Source organism: Apium graveolens, chromosome 10 (assembly GCF_009905375.1).
Source record: "Apium graveolens cultivar Ventura chromosome 10, ASM990537v1, whole genome shotgun sequence".
Taxonomy (NCBI): domain Eukaryota; kingdom Viridiplantae; phylum Streptophyta; class Magnoliopsida; order Apiales; family Apiaceae; genus Apium; species Apium graveolens.
The window spans coordinates 150,808,078-150,828,699 of record NC_133656.1 but is presented as its reverse complement, the minus strand read 5'-3'; positions in this window follow the sequence as shown (position 1 = coordinate 150,828,699).

Sequence of the window (20,622 nt, the reverse complement as noted above, 5' to 3'; positions counted from 1 at the left end):
GACGTTCAATTCCAAATTGGCGAAGCTGTGTTGCTGAAGGTGTCACCTAGAAAAGGGTTGATGAGATTTGGCAAGAAAGGGAAGTTAGCACCTCGATACATAGGTCCTTTTGAGATTTTGAGTCAAGTAGGAAAGGTGGCCTACGAGTTGGCCTTACCACCTCAGTATCAGCATGTGCATAAAGTGTTCCATGTGTCGTTGCTTAAGAAGTACAATCCTGACGCTAGCCATATGATAGAATATGAACCTGTAGAAATTCAGGCAGACCTGTCATTTGTGGAGCAACCGGTTAAAATACTCGACTGGCAAGTAAAGAGTCTTAGAAATAAGTCAGTAAAGTTAGTAAAAGTACTTTGGAGGAACCCTAAGATCCAAGAGTCGACTTGGGAGTTAGAGTCTGATATACGTTCCCGGCATCCTCATCTTTTCTCTTAGATTCTGGGGACAGAATCCCTTAAGGGGCAGAGGATGTTACGACCGACATTTTATGTAATATTATTTGTGGATTTGGTATAATATTAAAGTCAAATGAAAATATATTCAATGATTGTACGCTAGTGTGAGTGAAAATTTCTGTATTATAAATTTGCTTTGTGTAGTATATGATATTTCAAAGCAAGAGTTTATTTAATTTCTTTATTTTTGATTTATAAGGAATATTCTAAGCTTTGGAAAAAATTTCTTTTAGAAGGTATTTTGTTCACAAATTTTGAAAATGATTTTATAAAGTCTCTAAAAATCCAAGTTATTTTATGGTATAAATTTTATAATTTTTGAACTTGTATTTTATTTTATAAAAATAAATCATTATAAATTTTAGTTGTCATATTTAGCAAATTACAAGAAAGCCCTTGCATGCAAACCACCCTCTCATTCTTTTCAAGGACAAAGAGGACAATTCCAACCCCACTAACTCTTATTTCTCTAGCCAATTTCCTTCTTTACCCTTGCATGCAAAATGCACCAAGTATAAGTGGAGGGATAGACTTGTCAATTCTCCTTTCCACTCACATTTTTTCAAATCAAATATCATAAAAACAAGCAAAGACATGATCATTTTCACTCATCACCCACACCACACTCATTCTTCTCTCCCTCCTCCTCCCTCACTCTCGGCCCTCCCTCTCTCACTCTCGGGTTTAGCCGAGAACCACCCCCTCCCCATTTTTCTTCATTCCTCCACCAAGATTCTACTCTTTATACAAGTAAATGTTACTTCCCATACCATGATCACTCATATTTCAAAGAGTTTTGAGTAGAAAGTTTAAGTTTAAAGGTTGCATGTAAAGGTTTTAGTGAAACTCAAAATACAATCTTGATTCTTATGGATTTAAGGTTGTTTTTGAGAGGACTACAATGAATGGATAAGTACCAAGTCATGAGAAGAAAACTCTTGATGATTTAATGGCCATTTCCATCCATTTCATTCGGCCATGACCATATGGGAGCCGAATGAATGGTCCTTGAAATCATTCTTGTTGTTTTGCTCAATTTTTGCATGTTTATGTGATAATGACTTGAATTTTGTGGTGAAAATTTGATAAAACTCCTTGCATGCTAAGTGATCATCTAGGTATACCTTATGCTAGGCTTGCATGTCAATTTTAAGATGGAATATATGTAGAAAATGTGTTGTTTTGGTTTGAAAAACCCGAAGGCATGCATGCATGAGGATTTCTCTTAGAATGTTGTAAGATTTTGATCATTTGGAAAGATTTTGTTAGTGAGCCTTAATTTCAGTAGGTATAATATGTTAATATTGATTTATGCTTCTTGTTGCATGGTAATAATTCGTGATTATCTTTTATAAAAATGCATACCTTGTTGTTTCAAAAGCCTGAAGATTTGTGATTTGTGAAGTGTAGATTCTCTTGTTTTGTCATAATTCCTTAGGTAAGGATGATCTCACCCAATGTTATTTTGAGAATAAGGGAGTTAGTTCAGTAGATTACCATGTATAAGTCTTGGTTTAAGTATTGAGTTGTTGTTAGTTAAGTTTGTCAAGTCAAAAACTTTGGAGAATGAGAGTTATAGTTTCTGCAGAAAATCAGTTTAGTACCCTGAGGTTTAGAGTGAGTTTTGACCATGTCATTGGTGTGAAATTTGAGGCCCAAGCCACCAGAAGTTAGTATTGGGAGTATATAAAAGGTTTTAGGAGTTGGTTGGAGGTTTGCATGTCATTGGGTTAGGTGCACAAGTAGAATAACAAAATCTGTCCAGCAGGGGACAGCTTTGTTGCAACTTAGAAATAGGGAGATTTGACCATGTCATGGGTAGGCCCTTGTAATAACCCCAATTTTTGAGAAATTTTGAAACCCTTATGAATAGTGTTTTTGCTGAACGAGAAAACTTTTCATGCCACGCTATGTAGGGGTTCTGTTATTGATATTATGGGATATTATTAGTACTCTATGAAGTATATAAGTGTATGTAAAGATCGTCAGAATCCAATTCCGAACACTTTGGTTTTTCCCGGAAATCCACAAGATACGGAGAGAATTGAGTATAAGGTAACAGGATAAAAAGGATTTAAATAAAAGGATTATAGGAGAGGATCATAAAAGGAATATAATATATTGAGAAAGGTTAAGGGAACCTAAGTAATAAGATCCCGGGTATGATCCCTCAAACGATAAACGAAAACGAAAGTTAAGCGAACCGTATAACAGATCAGCGGTCATTAGGCAAACGATTAGGAAAATAATCAAAGGGATTAATGGGAATGATGTCATCCAACCAATAGAAAGAAGACAAGGAAGGAAGGATGACATCATGTGGATGAGATAAGCATGACATGGGAAGGAGGAGGTGTGGTGGCTTTGTAACCACACAAATCCAAGGGCAAGAAGGTACTTTACTAAATCAAAAACAAAACCAAATCAACCAACCAAAAGATCAAGACAAGGCAAAACACAAAATTCTTCTTCTTCTTCATGAAGCTCTCGGGTGGGTTTCTTAATTTTTGAAAGTCCAAGCTCCTCCACTTGTTATTTTCCAAGGTAATTATCCTAGCTTCTCCTAGTTAAGTTACATACTTCCTATAAGTTTAAGCTTCTAATTCCAAGCCAATCTTTTTCTATAAATCATCAAAGAAGATGGTGAATAGTGTTTTCAAGAACTAAAATTTGTGTTCTTGAAGTTGTGTTTAGATTAAGCTTGGATAAAGACTTTAAAGGTGATTCCAAGCCATCCTCTTGATTCTCCACTCTCCAAGGAAGGTATAATCTCTTAACCAAGCTTTGTTATTGAAAGTTAAGAGCATAAAATGAGTATTAGAGTTCATGAGAGGCTTGATGATTGTGTATGTAGAGATTAATGGGTTTTGGGTTGTTTTTGAAGTTGTAAATCTTGGTTGTTGATTAATGAACTTAAGTGTAGTTTAAATTCATGATAAAGAATAGTATAAATGGTTAATGTGGATTTGTTGGGATTGTTATGATGTGATAAGGATGGATGTTTGTTGTATGATGGATTTGAGGTTGGATTTGAGGTTGATTTGGAATGGGTTTGAATGGTTTAAATATGGGAAATCGCGTAAACATAGCCGTCGTAACGTCCGATTTTCTTTGGACTGTTTTGTGCATAGCATTAGGACCCGAGGACCCCCCTACTAGATTGTGACCACTGCCATTTTTAGATAGCTCATGTTACGAGCTTCGTTTTGATATGTAGTTCGTTCGATTCCGATTTACGGTTTAGGAGAAACGACCGTTTCAAGTAACGGCGTTTCACGAACGAAACTTTTTCCCTCGCCTTACTTTAAAACATAGGTTAAAGACCAAAAAGGGTTAATTAATGTATGAAACATTTATGGTAAGTGTGTTAGGCAGTTGGTAAGACACTCGCGAAGGAATCGCTTTAAAACTCGTAAAGGTTAAATTATTAAAAATGGTGGAGCCGAGGGTACCCGAGTGGCTTAAGCGAATCAGTGAGCGCAAAACAAGCGTTAGAGTCTAAGTTAGTTAAAGTATAGATTTACAAGTGACTTTGGTTTAATTCCAACTTACTTGTTGTTTATAGGTTACCAGACTCGTCCCGAGCCATTCGTAACCCCAGTCGCTCAGGCAAGTTTTCTACCCGTTATACTGTTGTTGTGATGTAAATATATGTATATGCATTATCTTGTGATATTGCATGATTGTTATTAGCAAATTTTGCGATATATTGGAGCATGCTGATATGGTATATATGCATGTCTGTTTCATAATCTGGTTATCTATATGTTGATTTCAATGCTTATAGTTGCATAATACCTATGCTAGAAATAAGCAAGTAGTTGCGTATACCCTTAGTATAGGGGATAAAAGGTGAGCATATTTCTAAACCGGGAGTCGATGTTCCCGAGTATATTATATATATATATTTATTTATATATATATATATGGATATAGTTTTTAAAACTATTAATCGAATAAGGTTTATTCGATAACTTTAACTTTATTTTATTATTGAATATTATTTCGAATATTATTCGAAGGCGTATGACTCCTTTACATTATTTATTGGATATTACTTGGACATTCATTTGAGGATGTATGACTCCTTTATTTTATTTAATGAATATTATTTATAATATTCATTCGAGGTATTATGACTCAGCTTATTTTATTTATTGAATATTATTTGAATATTCATTTGAGGATCTATGACTCCGATTATTTGCTGAGATATATTCTTTATTTTATTAAAGAATAAGGTGTCGATAATCAAACTTATTTTTGATTATTCAAATAAAGATATTACTTTCGTATAAGTATATCTTTGATTATTTGCTATTCATTTCAAGTATAAGTTTTAATACTTCTACTTCAATTATTTTATAAAGATTATTTTTTTATGGGAATATTATTTAAATAATAATATTCAGACATTTTCTAAATATTCTGGGGACTGATTTACTTCATCAAATCAGTTTTACTCCAAACACTCTTTAAAGTGTTTTCGAGTCTTTAAAATGATTTTCAAAAGTTAGAGCGGATCCCAAAACTATTTTTATATTTAAGATCTTCCTTTTAAAAAGGGGATTTAAATACTCGCTCAAAACATGGGGGATCCGGCTCGGTGGTGTGTTTTATATTCGCAACAAGGTTGCTGTCTTGGTAAAAGAGTGTTTGATTACTTACCCAATATTCGGGAAGTAAAATTCTTGGAACAAGTTAATCCATTAACAGGCATCGCCTGGGAAATATCGGTGAGTTTTCCTTTCCAACTAGGTACGACTTCTTGGTGGAGCCGTATCAACAAGTTTCTACTTGGGGAAAGGGGGAAACGAGCTTTACGTTTCAGAGTCATGGATTTCATCTGAACTAGGAGTGGCGTAAGTGGCCGAGTAGCGCCGGCCCAGCCTTATTATATTGGCCCAAATGGCCTGGAAGTTCCGCTAAGGCGGTCCATTCCTTAGGAGTTCAGTGTTCGGTTGACAAGTAAATCCGACAGGTTCTCCTCTACATGTAGAAAATGGTGGGGTTGTACTACTACGACTGATCATCGTAAGTGGTCTTCCTGGCGCGGCAAACTCCCGTAATGAGTTCATCATCCAATTGGATAATTTCTGCAACACTACCCAGAGCACTTCGATGGAAAGGCTACGGTTGGGCGATTGTTGAGTGTTGGCAGGGTCAAGTTTTCAAAATGATGTTTACATCAAATGAAGTATCTCGTAACTTCATTTTATTTTGATAATATTTTAAAGATTTAATCTATTCAAATCTTGTCTTATAGTCTCATCTATGTGATGAACTTTTGAAGCTAATTTATAACTTGAACGGTGGTAGTTCAAGTAGTATTGGGAAAGATATAAGTATATTGGGGTATCTTGTAACTTCATCTTTTAAACTTATATCTAATTAATAATTGTCTTATGAATGACAAAGATTTTCAGAAAAACGTTGAGACAAGGTTAGATATATGAGATCACCTTGCAACGATATTTTTTTATACAGTTATACACTGGGACTTTGTGTATATTATGCATGGAAGAGGACTTCCAATATTTTGAAAAGTATATATGTATATATACTGAATATTTTGCGACTTCATCGCATTAAGATATCAAACTTGGTTCATTTCTTTTGACCAAGACTTTCAGGAGTATTATGAGTAGGCTCATACATTGTAAATCATTATATATATTATTTTGGTGGGCTTGCTGCTCACCCTTGCTTTATTTCTTCATCACACAACAACAGTTAGGAAAGATGGCCAGACTCCAGCAGACCCAGCGCAAGCGCGTGGGAAGCATCCCGCGTCTTCCCGATGATGTTGTGGCTGCTATAGCTGCAGAGGTAGATCTATTGGTAGATCAGGCATTCTATTTTTGAGAATCAAATTATGTATAATTATAACTTGTGGCAGATAATGGCAATTAACTGTAAATTTATCAAGTAATCATTTTGGGTTGTAATAACTTTTAAATTGTGGATTCAAAGACTTGTACTTATTTGAATTTCATCTCTGAGACTATAACGGGTTGTGGTGTGTGTTAGTGTGGGGTCACAGCTTAAGGTTATTATTATTAATTAAGTGAAGTGATATTGTGGAAAGAAAGACCGTGACGACCCGGATCCCCGACCCCGGATCTGGGGGTGTTACAGAAATGGTATCAGAGCTAAGCGTTATAAACCTCAGAGATGATGGGACGTTAAGATAATAAGTTAACTAAGATAATAAGAACTCTTGCCAAGTTCATAGTCGGGCTACCTAACGTAGCACTGACAGTTAAAACCCTTATGGGAACCCTTATAAATATCGTGATAGGAGCGTAGTTCGTTATCGTATATGGTAGCGGGACTCCGAACCCTGAGGTTGAGGAGCAACATCGCGATGATGTTTTATTACTCATTGGAGATCAAATTATGGATCCAATAGAGCGTCCTAACGCAGGACCGGATGATGTTGATATTGAGGAGGTAGCGGTTGAGGAGGTTGTCCTAGAAGGGATAGTTGTTGAGGAGGATCCCAAGGAGGATCCTGGCAAGATTGGATAAAGGACCACTGATGAATTGATGACCATGGTTAGGGCAACTCCCAGAGGTAGGATTGGCCGGTCACTACCGGAGGTTCGTTCAAGTTTGTAAAGATAGTAACCCCTTTAACGCGGCTTACTCGTAAGACTGAGAAGTTCGAATGGACAGAGAAATGCGAGAACAGCTTTCAAGAACTGAAGCAGAGATTGGTGATGGCCCCTATGCTGGCGTTGCCGGATGGAAAAGGAGATTTTGTGAAGTATAGTGACGCTTCGCACTAGGGCTTAGGGTGCGTGCTTATGCAGCACGGTAAGGTAATCGCGTACATGTCAAGACAATTAAGGTAATATGAAATTCGATATCCCCGCCCATGAGCTTAGGCTCGTGGCAATAGTTTTGCCCTAAAGGTTTGAGGCACTACTTGTATGGAGAGAAGTATGAGATTCACAAACCATAAGTACTCTAGTACATTTTCCCATAGAGAGAGCTCAACATATGCCCGAGGAGGCGGTTAGAGCTAATCAAGAATTATGATTGGGAGATTCTTTATCATTCGGGGAAAGCCAATGTGGTGGCTGATGCCCTTAGTAAGAAGGAGAGACTTAAGAGGTTAATGTCTTTGGGAAAGTTGATAAGAGATTTTGAAAAAAAAAAAAAAATGGAAATAGATATGAAGGTAACCGGAGCCGGTACCGAAAAGCTGTTTGAGATTGCAATACAGTCCGAATTATCGGAAAAGAGCATATTGTGCCAGAGAAAGGTGATGAATGAAGGCAGAGAGCCAACAAATAAATATGAGATTAATACCGAGAAAGAGGATAAGGGAATAATGAGGTATTCCTATAGAATTTGGGTTTCGAAAGTTCAAGAGCGTAAGGATGAGAACTTAGATGAGAGCCATAGTTTGAGGAATAAGATTTAGAGCAAACCCTGAACGTGATAGTCAGGGAGGTCGCCATCAAGATAGAAGGAACCCATGACATAATGGAGAGGAAAATGAGGATTTTAAATTAAAAGATGACCCCAATTATGGGGAGTAGGATGAAACATTTCATACTAAGGAAACAGAAAGTCGAGTAAGGAAAGGAGAACCGAGACGGTACTCCTATACGGCAATTCATGGACCTATCTAGAAAGAACTTAGACTATTATCCCCAACCACCACCCTGAGGAGACAGTGCGGTGAGAAATTCTTTCAGGACCTTTAAATCGCTAAGCTCTCAGAGTTCCAAGGAACAAGCTGACCCAGTCGAGGCAAGAGCCTGGCTAAAGGAAATATAGGAATCATTTGAGATTCTAAATGATTGACGAATCACAAAAGACTGTTTTTATCACTTACCCTCCTAAGAGAGAGGCCACCCGCCGGTGAAAGGCCAAGGAAAGCACGGAGCAAGAGATTATAATAAACTGATTTAAGTTCAGTCAATTGTTTTCGGGAAAGTAATTCCCAAAGATAAGGAGATAGTGTAAAAGCTTTAGAGCCAGAACAAAGGCAGACGAGTATGATAAATTATGAGTCTAAGTTGTAAAAGTTGTCAAGATTCGTTCTAAGGACATGAATCCAGAATGACGGGATGTTTGAAATCAATGCTTAAGTTGTGTTGGTTCATGAAATAATGATAAGAGAAAGGAAAAAAAAACTGAAGTGGAAAGGAATATAAAGGCAATAGAGTTTGAGGAATGATAAAGGAATTGGGTATGAGGAAACCCTAAAGACTCGTAGCAATAGAAATAGAAAAGTATGTAATCGTCAAGATGAGGGTGATTCTCCATGAGTTAAAATTGCTGGTTGAAGGCATAAGAGATACATATATTTTATCCCCTGTAAGTTGGGAGGATTCGAGGAAACCTTGAGGTAATTCGAAGGATAAATAATGAGACGCGGATAGACTGAGGAGACAAGGAAGTAAGAAATTAGGAAAATTAGATGAAGGAAGTGACCTTCAGGAATGTGAAATGTAAGACCGGTGGCTCGATACCCAGAAAGGGAGATTCCAGGTATGAGAGATATCCCAACATTGAGATGACTGTTGGGATAAACAACAAAAGTAAATAAGGAATTATTAAGAAGAAGTTCACGTTGAACACGACCAATATCTTCCAGAACATCCTTGTTATCATTACCAAATTAGGCAAGAAAAGTGGATAACCGTTGTTATCTTTTGGAGGCCATATTGATTGACCTCATTTTGAATACAAATGTTATTGTGAAATTAGGCATATACTATTGAGGTGGGAATGATTGAATAAGACACCCTTATCAGGGATATATGACTTGATTTATCCATGGAAGGATGCAGGTACCTTTTAAAGGTGGAATTAAGGATAGAACATCGGTAACTTAAAATGAATCCTTGGGGAATGCATAAAGGTTGGCATTTCACCCTTAATAGGGACAGTATGAGTTTTGACAGTATGATTGGGAAAGGGTTAAGGTAGCAACAACCTTTAAGAATCAGTGGAGAAATTTTTCAGAAGTATATAGACAATGGTTCTAGTATTAGTAAATGGTATTTTGATATGCCCTGTATCTAGGGAATACAGGAGGAATGATTGAAGGATAACCTTAGAGGTTTTACAAGGAGAAAGGTAATATTCAAAATTCTCAAGAATAGAAATGTTGATAAAGGAAATATGACGTAATTATAATGATGCCAAGTAGGGCACGTGTTAAACCACGAGAAAGTATGGATCGAACCAGTAAAGGTCGAAATTATTCAGGGCAATTAAGACTTAAGATAAAAGATGTTCTAAGTATGATTGAGAGTCAGTCGTGACAGTGATTAACCTCTAAAGACTGAGGCAATAACTTATGGAAAAATGGTGATATTTTTTTTTTCTCATCAGATTTTAAGGAATACATCTTCACAAAAGCAGTGATTGAAATAAGGTAGAAAATTTATTTGGAGGTGGTTAAAATGACATTGACTGTAAGGAAATTTTAATATCAGGAAAGGCCAAAGAGGTGGCCGACACTTTAAAGGTAAGAGGATAATTATAGGCGCTTGTGCCAGAGGAATACAGTGATGATGGTTAAAACTGTGAAGGTTGTATTATGGTTTGGAAGATTGACATTCCTTCTGATGACTGTGCAATACCCAACCGTAATAGTAGTTGATAAAAGTTTAATTCGTGTAATCGCCAAAGAACGGGCTATCTATCTTAGAAGGTCCTATCTTGAGATAAGCCAGGACCATGTTTCAAAAAGGACTAGATGAACCTTTGAGCTAAGTCTTCTATTTAAGGCATATGATTAAGAATGGTATTAACCTGCTATCGTTGCTTTGATTGAAACTCTTCTGCAATTTTATCTACTTCATGTCATGAAAGTACGTCAGAGTTTGGAGTGTTCTTCATGAATTGTGATTGGTGGTTATGTTAACTCCTTAGGAGAATTAGATACGAGATGTATGGACTCCGTATGGTTAGCTATTAAGATTTCATGGAAAGTGAATGATGACAGTGGGTCAGTGGTGGACCATAGTAAGGCAGCAATGATTCTGCGAGTAGTGAGCTGATTATAACCGTGAGAGTTGTATTGGAATGGATGTTGAGATTGAATACCACTAATCGGGTAGTGGTAGTGTATAAGTTATCATTGATAGACTAATTAAGTAGAGTATCTACATAGTGAATTATTATTCTTTCTTATCAATAGAGAGTCGTATTATTATACGAGGAAGGTTGCGATGCAAGCATAGAATTCGAGTAACGATGATGTCTAGGATGAGATCCCAGATTCGATTTTCGATATCGAGGGAGTTTCAAAGGTAATTGTGTATAAGCTCGAGGAAGAGCATGGGTCTATAGAATGATGGACGGGATAACGAAAATATTTAGGCACGTGAAATACGATGCTATAATACTTGATGCTGATATAAATACGTTTATGTTTTGTTCTCCTATGACAAACCTCTATAATTCAGAGGTAGGTTCCAAGCCAGATATTTTGTGGCAGTATATATATATATTTTTTATATATACAATTCTCTTCAGTTCGTTCTTTTCTCTTCTTTTCATTTCATGTAATCTGAGAAGAACAACCCTTCCAGAAGGGGAGGTATTGCCGAATGACTATCTATCTGTGTGATAGAAGCCTAGTAGGATACCATCTATTGTTTAATTGCTTGTCAAGTACTAAAGGCTGGCCACCTTCTGTACTAACTATGCAATATAACAAGTGTTCATGATCATAGTGATCTCTCAACAAATTCCTTTACTTCTATATGATTGATCAAGCTTCCAAAGATAGAAGCAGCTGAAAAAGGAGTAATAAAGTGGTGGTAGTATGCGGAATGGGAACACATTCGTGATACTAAGGTTGACGTGGTTATTAAAAGGTTATAGAACGCTAACGAGCAAAAGTATAACCAGTATAATATTAGGAACGGAAGGTAGTAGCGATTACGAACTGGAAAAGAATGGGTATTGAGAAGTAGAAGCTCTAATGTTAAAAGCAATAATGAGAGTCTGTGTAATAGACTTGAAAGAATTTGGAATGATCACTTAATTCGGATTGAGTTATCTTACGACAATAGATCATATGTCATTATCGAGATGTCGCCTTATGAGATCCTTGAGGGAAGACAATGTCGATCTCCCTTATGTTAGGATGAAGTTGTAGAGCGCAAGATGCTCGAACCCGCAGTAGTCCAAAGGACCAAGGATATGATAGATCTAACCAGAGGACGGCTGGTAGTAGCCCAAGATGGACATGATAAGTATGTTGATTTGACACGAAAGGATAAAGAGTATGAAATAGGGGACCTAGTAATGATATAGGTATCCCTTGGAAAGGATTGATGAGGTTCGGAAAGAAAGGAAAACTAAGTCTACAATTCGTTGGACCCTTGGATATATTAAGACGTTTGGGAAGTTAGCATATGAGCTAGCCCTAACCCCGAACATGTAGCAGGTCGTAACGTGTTTCACGTATCAATGTTAAGGAAGTGTAATTCAGATGCCAGATAAATAGAGGCATATGAGCGCATAGATATGCAACCCGACATAACCTATATGGAGCAACCAGGAAGGGTTATAGAGTGAAAAGGAACGAGTGCTTAGGAGAAGGGTTATCAAACTAGTAAGAGTTTGATGGTAGAACCACAATGTGGGAAAATTGACTTGAGAGTTAGAAAGTGCAATACTAAGAAAGTATCCCTATTTATTTCTATCCGATTCCGGGACGGAATCCTTTTAAGGAGGGGAGGCTGTAATAACCCCAATTTTTGAGAAATTTTGAAACCCTTATGAATAGTGTTTTTGCTGAACGAGAAAACTTTTCATGCCACGCTATGTAGGGGTTCTGTTATTGATATTATGGGATATTATTAGTACTCTATGAAGTATATAAGTGTATGTAAAGATCGTCAGAATCCAATTCCGAACACTTTGGTTTTTCCCGGAAATCCACAAGATACGGAGAGAATTGAGTATAAGGTAACAGGATAAAAAGGATTTAAATAAAAGGATTATAGGAGAGGATCATAAAAGGAATATAATATATTGAGAAAGGTTAAGGGAACCTAAGTAATAAGATCCCGGGTATGATCCCTCAAACGATAAACGAAAACGAAAGTTAAGCGAACCGTATAACAGATCAGCGGTCATTAGGCAAACGATTAGGAAAATAATCAAAGGGATTAATGGGAATGATGTCATCCAACCAATAGAAAGAAGACAAGGAAGGAAGGATGACATCATGTGGATGAGATAAGCATGACATGGGAAGGAGGAGGTGTGGTGGCTTTGTAACCACACAAATCCAAGGGCAAGAAGGTACTTTACTAAATCAAAAACAAAACCAAATCAACCAACCAAAAGATCAAGACAAGGCAAAACACAAAATTCTTCTTCTTCTTCATGAAGCTCTCGGGTGGGTTTCTTAATTTTTGAAAGTCCAAGCTCCTCCACTTGTTATTTTCCAAGGTAATTATCCTAGCTTCTCCTAGTTAAGTTACATACTTCCTATAAGTTTAAGCTTCTAATTCCAAGCCAATCTTTTTCTATAAATCATCAAAGAAGATGGTGAATAGTGTTTTCAAGAACTAAAATTTGTGTTCTTGAAGTTGTGTTTAGATTAAGCTTGGATAAAGACTTTAAAGGTGATTCCAAGCCATCCTCTTGATTCTCCACTCTCCAAGGAAGGTATAATCTCTTAACCAAGCTTTTTTATTGAAAGTTAAGAGCATAAAATGAGTATTAGAGTTCATGAGAGGCTTGATGATTGTGTATGTAGAGATTAATGGGTTTTGGGTTGTTTTTGAAGTTGTAAATCTTGGTTGTTGATTAATGAACTTAAGTGTAGTTTAAATTCATGATAAAGAATAGTATAAATGGTTAATGTGGATTTGTTGGGATTGTTATGATGTGATAAGGATGGATGTTTGTTGTATGATGGATTTGAGGTTGGATTTGAGGTTGATTTGGAATGGGTTTGAATGGTTTAAATATGGGAAATCGCGTAAACATAGCCGTCGTAACGTCCGATTTTCTTTGGACTGTTTTGTGCATAGCATTAGGACCCGAGGACCCCCTACTAGATTGTGACCACTGCCATGTTTAGATAGCTCATGTTACGAGCTTCGTTTTGATATGTAGTTCGTTCGATTCCGATTTACGGTTTAGGAGAAACGACCGTTTCAAGTAACGGCGTTTCACGAACGAAACTTTTTCCCTCGCCTTACTTTAAAACATAGGTTAAAGACCAAAAAGGGTTAATTAATGTATGAAACATTTATGGTAAGTGTGTTAGGCAGTTGGTAAGACACTCGCGAAGGAATCGCTTTAAAACTCGTAAAGGTTAAATTATTAAAAATGGTGGAGCCGAGGGTACCCGAGTGGCTTAAGCGAATCAGTGAGCGCAAAACAAGCGTTAGAGTCTAAGTTAGTTAAAGTATAGATTTACAAGTGACTTTGGTTTAATTCCAACTTACTTGTTGTTTATAGGTTACCAGACTCGTCCCGAGCCATTCGTAACCCCAGTCGCTCAGGCAAGTTTTCTACCCGTTATACTGTTGTTGTGATGTAAATATATGTATATGCATTATCTTGTGATATTGCATGATTGTTATTAGCAAATTTTGCGATATATTGGAGCATGCTGATATGGTATATATGCATGTCTGTTTCATAATCTGGTTATCTATATGTTGATTTCAATGCTTATAGTTGCATAATACCTATGCTAGAAATAAGCAAGTAGTTGCGTATACCCTTAGTATAGGGGATAAAAGGTGAGCATATTTCTAAACCGGGAGTCGATGTTCCCGAGTATATTATATATATATATTTATTTATATATATATATGGATATAGTTTTTAAAACTATTAATCGAATAAGGTTTATTCGATAACTTTAACTTTATTTTATTATTGAATATTATTTCGAATATTATTCGAAGGCGTATGACTCCTTTACATTATTTATTGGATATTACTTGGACATTCATTTGAGGATGTATGACTCCTTTATTTTATTTAATGAATATTATTTATAATATTCATTCGAGGTATTATGACTCAGCTTATTTTATTTATTGAATATTATTTGAATATTCATTTGAGGATCTATGACTCCGATTATTTGCTGAGATATATTCTTTATTTTATTAAAGAATAAGGTGTCGATAATCAAACTTATTTTTGATTATTCAAATAAAGATATTACTTTCGTATAAGTATATCTTTGATTATTTGCTATTCATTTCAAGTATAAGTTTTAATACTTCTACTTCAATTATTTTATAAAGATTATTTTTTTATGGGAATATTATTTAAATAATAATATTCAGACATTTTCTAAATATTCTGGGGACTGATTTACTTCATCAAATCAGTTTTACTCCAAACACTCTTTAAAGTGTTTTCGAGTCTTTAAAATGATTTTCAAAAGTTAGAGCGGATCCCAAAACTATTTTTATATTTAAGATCTTCCTTTTAAAAAGGGGATTTAAATACTCGCTCAAAACATGGGGGATCCGGCTCGGTGGTGTGTTTTATATTCGCAACAAGGTTGCTGTCTTGGTAAAAGAGTGTTTGATTACTTACCCAATATTCGGGAAGTAAAATTCTTGGAACAAGTTAATCCATTAACAGGCATCGCCTGGGAAATATCGGTGAGTTTTCCTTTCCAACTAGGTACGACTTCTTGGTGGAGCCGTATCAACAAGTTTCTACTTGGGGAAAGGGGGAAACGAGCTTTACGTTTCAGAGTCATGGATTTCATCTGAACTAGGAGTGGCGTAAGTGGCCGAGTAGCGCCGGCCCAGCCTTATTATATTGGCCCAAATGGCCTGGAAGTTCCGCTAAGGCGGTCCATTCCTTAGGAGTTCAGTGTTCGGTTGACAAGTAAATCCGACAGGTTCTCCTCTACATGTAGAAAATGGTGGGGTTGTACTACTACGACTGATCATCGTAAGTGGTCTTCCTGGCGCGGCAAACTCCCGTAATGAGTTCATCATCCAATTGGATAATTTCTGCAACACTACCCAGAGCACTTCGATGGAAAGGCTACGGTTGGGCGATTGTTGAGTGTTGGCAGGGTCAAGTTTTCAAAATGATGTTTACATCAAATGAAGTATCTCGTAACTTCATTTTATTTTGATAATATTTTAAAGATTTAATCTATTCAAATCTTGTCTTATAGTCTCATCTATGTGATGAACTTTTGAAGCTAATTTATAACTTGAACGGTGGTAGTTCAAGTAGTATTGGGAAAGATATAAGTATATTGGGGTATCTTGTAACTTCATCTTTTAAACTTATATCTAATTAATAATTGTCTTATGAATGACAAAGATTTTCAGAAAAACGTTGAGACAAGGTTAGATATATGAGATCACCTTGCAACGATATTTTTTTATACAGTTATACACTGGGACTTTGTGTATATTATGCATGGAAGAGGACTTCCAATATTTTGAAAAGTATATATGTATATATACTGAATATTTTGCGACTTCATCGCATTAAGATATCAAACTTGGTTCATTTCTTTTGACCAAGACTTTCAGGAGTATTATGAGTAGGCTCATACATTGTAAATCATTATATATATTATTTTGGTGGGCTTGCTGCTCACCCTTGCTTTATTTCTTCATCACACAACAACAGTTAGGAAAGATGGCCAGACTCCAGCAGACCCAGCGCAAGCGCGTGGGAAGCATCCCGCGTCTTCCCGATGATGTTGTGGCTGCTATAGCTGCAGAGGTAGATCTATTGGTAGATCAGGCATTCTATTTTTGAGAATCAAATTATGTATAATTATAACTTGTGGCAGATAATGGCAATTAACTGTAAATTTATCAAGTAATCATTTTGGGTTGTAATAACTTTTAAATTGTGGATTCAAAGACTTGTACTTATTTGAATTTCATCTCTGAGACTATAACGGGTTGTGGTGTGTGTTAGTGTGGGGTCACAGCTTAAGGTTATTATTATTAATTAAGTGAAGTGATATTGTGGAAAGAAAGACCGTGACGACCCGGATCCCCGACCCCGGATCTGGGGGTGTTACAGCCCTCATTAGGCCCTATTGGGCCTTAGTTAGAGAGAGTGTCAGAGAAGTTTTTCCAACCATAGTTCATAGGATATGAGTTAGAACCATGTGTCACAAGTTAATTCAAGTCAGGGCATTTTCTGCCCAGAAAAGCAGGGGAACCTTGGACTTTTAGCTTAGGCCCAAGAAGGCCCAAGCCAGGCCCTTGAGCCACATCAAGATTGTGAGATGCCCTTAGGTCAGGAGAGTCTTGTGTAAAAGTTTTTAAGGAAAACTTGTAGTTTAAGAGTGCCTAATGCACTCAAGAAACTATAGTTGTCATTCTGAAATTTGCACCAGTGAGCACTATCACTTATCACATAGTTTTAGAACACTTAGAAGTGAGTATTAGGTCGACCACCATAGTTTTAAGATGGTATAAGGTCAGTAGAGAAAAAGGCACAAGTGAGTGTCAATAGGTTTTGGATAATTTAGGAAAGGCACATCGAGATAGGGAGCCAAAATTTGAAGACTTTGTCTAGTTTAGCGACCAAGTGACTTAAATGGTGAGTCGAGATCATCCAAGCCTAGTGTTGCATTATGGTATATATGGTGTTATTTGGTGTTAATATATGATATGTGAATATGTGGCTATGTGTGTGCAATTGTAATTTAAAAGTGAATATAAATTAAGTGCGTATAGGCCTAAGTGCCATTCGTGTTTAATTTCAAGTTGTAAATAGGTTAAGTTAGTAAGAATATATTATAATGAGGATTATTATTTATGTAGGATCTCGAGACGAGGTAAAACTTGCCATAAAAGTTGAGTGAAGCTCCAGTTGCTCCTACCAGTCAGACCAGACCAGCCTATCTCAAGGCAAGTGATTCAACTTGACATTCGTATTTACTATAAATAGTTCATATATATCGATGCAATTATCCTGAGTCATTTTAATATGTTTAAATCAAGCGTATCTCTCGCTTATCTTTGAATTATATAGAAATGCCATGAACCCTCGAGTATGTATTGCAAGTAGTTCAAAAGTCTTTTTATGATAGTTAAATGCCATGATAAAATAAAGAGTTGTTATATTGATCCTCTTGATTAACATGCTGATGATTCCTGAGTATTGATATCTCATCCTGATACTTGAACCCCTATAGAACCTTACCTTGAACTCTGATAGTCAGAAATTTACCAACATGATTCCTCATTGATTGATACCCTCTTTCCTATCCTAAAGCTTGACAATTCTGATATATATATATACATCCTGAGCTAGAAATCATTACCTTAACACCCATAGTATTCGTGAAGCTTATCTTCTTAATGATCCAACACCTGTACCTTGACGAGAAACCATTGCTTTGAGCCCAGTTTGGCATTACCCCTTCATATTATCCATTAGTCTCACCATATTTTCCTGTCCAAATTCTGACATATGAAAACCTTTTGGTTACCCTAATGGAGTAAAGTTTTGTGAATCATGGCCCTGAGATTTAGTACCATATTTCCCATGTTTCGAGTTGATCTATAATCCCTTAATAAAAATATTTACTGTTAAAAGAGATTTTGTTACAATTCGGCATCAGCTTTTGAAATAAATAAAATGTGGGTTTTCAGTCCCAAAAGGGGATAAATGTTTTCTTCAATAGTGGATCTGGACTGAGACGCGAGTCCTTTCCACACTTATATTAGGCTTAAAAGTTGCCTAGGGATTCCCGTTAATGTTTTAGAACCCAGCGAGGTTCGGGATTACTTCGCGGCTGATCACCGGCTGTAATCCGTAGCGTCATAAAATGATTTTGATTAAGACATGATTTTAAATTGTTTTGATGCAAGCAAAATGATGCCATCTCACATAATTTTATCTCTCGTTATCATTAGTTATGTCTTTCCATTGTCATTCTTAAAAGTATATCTCAATTTATGTTTTGTGTCGTATTGTTAGCACTTGTTGAGCATTTGGCTCACTCCTTGCTTTACCCTGATATTACAGCTAGCAGCTATGGTTAGATTCAAGCAGACTGCCCGTAAGACCTGTGATGCTGATGCTTATGTTCGAGCTCAGGTAGAATAAGTAATAATAGTTGTGTGAGGACTCGGTATTTGTAATCAGATGTAATAGTTGGTAGTGTTGGGCTGTTCCAAACCCTAAACTGTAAGATCTTGGATTTGGTTGTGTATTCTTCATTAAAATGATGTAATAGCTATATTTACTTTGCTGTTTAAGTTGGGGGTGTGACAACACAAGTGCCATTGCCATTACTGAAAATCCAGTGCAGCATTCACGAACCAAGCACATTGATATCAAGTACCACTTCATTAGGGAACATGTGATGAAAGGTACAGTGGAACTTCATTTTGTTCCAGGTGAAAAGCAGATTGCAGACATATTTACCAAGCCACTTGATGAATCAACATTCACAAGATTAGTAAGTGAGCTAGGTATGCTTAATTATTCATAAATTTATGTCCTCTATATAATCTGCATTGAAGCCTGAAATGAATTTACTGCAAGAACAAAGTTGGCTTCAAGAAAGACCTATCCTATCAACAGATATTCCCTATCCGTTGAAAGCCAAAATTGTTCTATCAACGGATGTTCATTATCCGTTGAAAGACAAATACATTTCTGGTAATTTTATCCCTCAACGGATAAAATAGTGTTGGTCATCAACGGATAACTATTTACCTTATCCGTTGAAGTGTCACATCAGTTACTTTCAGTAAATCACAGCCGTTGATTTCTTTACTTAACCGTTGATACATATATACACTGTTGTATGTATTTGTTTTAAAGGCAGTTTAGAATTTCTACAGTTTTATTTATTCTTAAACGGCTGTAATTTACTTAAAAGTATCATTTTATTTACGTTTTAATTCGAGAAAGTATAAAAGCCCATTGAACTCTTATTTTTTCACTTTACGCTTTCTTGCAATTTTCATTCCCCTTCTCTTCCAAAATTCTCAAGTTTTTCTCTGCAACCTCTACTCACAACAATGGCACCAGTAGTCAAAATTATGTCTCAAACAGGATTTGTTTATGAAAAGAATAATTTCGTAGCCTTGGTTGAAAAGAATGAAGCCCATTCTGATTATCACAAGATGATGGACTTCATCAAACACTGCAAACTGAGCTATGCAATGCTGGAAGCCCCAACCATCTACTGTGAGGTGATTGAGGAGATTTGGACAACTGCAGAGTTCAACTCCACAGATATGACTATTGCATTCTCTCTCAAAGGTAAGGATTATTGCATTAACTGTGATGATATACAGTCTTGCTTTAAGTTGCCTGAGAATAATGCCATAACACCACACACTGATAAAGATGTATCCGCTATGTTAGATTCCATAGGCTATGCTTTTGATTCTTCTAGTTTAGGTAGCATTAGAAGGAAAGGCCTTAGGAAAGAATGGAGTTTTCTTGGAGATGCCTTTATTAAGGTTTTCTCTGGGAAGATTAGCAATTTTGATGCCATAACTTCATCTCTTGTTAATATGCTTTATATGCTAGTTTCTGATAGGTACTTTAATTTTAGCAACTGTGTCATGCTAGAATTAGGTTCCAGATTAGGTAACAAAGCTAATAGACCACATAACATCTACTATGCTAGATTCTTTATGTTATTGGCTAACCATGTTGCTGAAGGATTGGTTATATCAAATGAGAATAATAAACTCAAATGCTGGGCACAAGAGAAAAGGGTCCTTGCAGACCTTTTGAGAATGAACCTCAACAGCCAGGTGCCATTGGTATATTTGCCAATCATGAATGCACCACAGGTAAGTGAGGTAAACACTTCTATAACTCCTACTATCTCCAACCCCATTGTTTCTTTGTCTTCAAGTGTGGCAATGGGATCTGTGTCTTTGCCCAAACAGGTTCCTACCAAAACCACCAAAACTAAAGTTTCAAAACTCAAGTCAAAGAAAACTACCTCTGTTGTTTCTCAAAAGACAACAGTTGTAACAACTACCATAAACCCTGAAGGGAGTGAACAGGGTGTGAGTGGTGAGGGGAGGGGTGAACATCAAGAAACCCCCCAGGATAAGGTGGGAGAGGTGAGTGGTACCCAAGCCAGCCAAGCCCCAGTCTCTCAAAAGACTGTGGTGATTCAAAAGGAGTCTAACACATCCCTAGTTGCATCCTCCCAAAAGGGTGCAACTATTGA